Below are 1,024 nucleotides of genomic sequence, written 5' to 3' on the forward strand. Positions count from 1 at the left end.
ATGTTGATAGCAGATACTCTATGTAGAGGTGTCAGGCAGCTGGAGCAGACCTTCATTTACATACTCGTATCCTTCAAGTACCACAGTGGTAAATCCCTTATCTGCTGGGAGGATAATGATGGAGTCATCAGCTTTTAGGGAACAAAGAGCCTGGAGTTCTACAGAGGACAGGTTAGGGTCGTGTTGTAGGGACCTGAGGAAGTGTTGGGAGGAATTCTTGGAAGGCTGTAAGGGATGATTTCGAGGTATTGGTGGTGGATCAACTTAGGATCATGGTCGGAACTGTTCAAGGCAGGGTTCAATGTCAGGTTTTACTGCTGGAAGGTTTTGGGACGGGGTTGCAAAGTGATATTTCCAGCTGACATTATATGTGGAGAAAAGTAGGTCCTTCACCAAAGCAGCATGGTTAACTGGAGGTTTAGGGCTGAAAGTGAGATCGTTGGATAATACAGATAATTCAGGAAGAGAAAGGGCTTTAGACAACAGGTTGAGAACACATTACTGTTGTGACTGGTGGCCACACTCGGTTTGTAGAAGAGGAGTGGTGGCTGGTGGTGTGGCTGTTTAGGGAGCTGCAGAGGTAACGGGAAGGGAAACAACACTGTTGAGGTAGTATTAAAAATATATTGTCCATGTCTGTCTGAATGTTTGTTAGAGCTCTGTGCATGAATTTGCAGTAAACTGGTCAAGAACTTTTTGAGATTCTTGGTAACAATGTTAAACAAAGACTTGGTCTGTATATAAAGTACATATTATTGGCTTTTCTGTCTTAAGCTTTACCTAACCTATCCTAACCAAAATGTAGACGTACTGCCAATGTTATGAAAAGGACAGTTGCTACTCATATAGTGGAGATGCTGAGTCACAGAGAGGCTCAATAAAAAGAATGATGAACAAAGCTTTCGGTCAACCAGGCCTTCATCAGAATAGACAACATACACACACGCAGCTCACACACACACGACCACAGTCACTGATTGCCCAGCCCTTAGCAGCCTGAGACTGATCATAATATCAGTCATCG

This window comes from Schistocerca americana, chromosome 6 (genome assembly GCF_021461395.2).
Source record: "Schistocerca americana isolate TAMUIC-IGC-003095 chromosome 6, iqSchAmer2.1, whole genome shotgun sequence".
Taxonomy (NCBI): domain Eukaryota; kingdom Metazoa; phylum Arthropoda; class Insecta; order Orthoptera; family Acrididae; genus Schistocerca; species Schistocerca americana.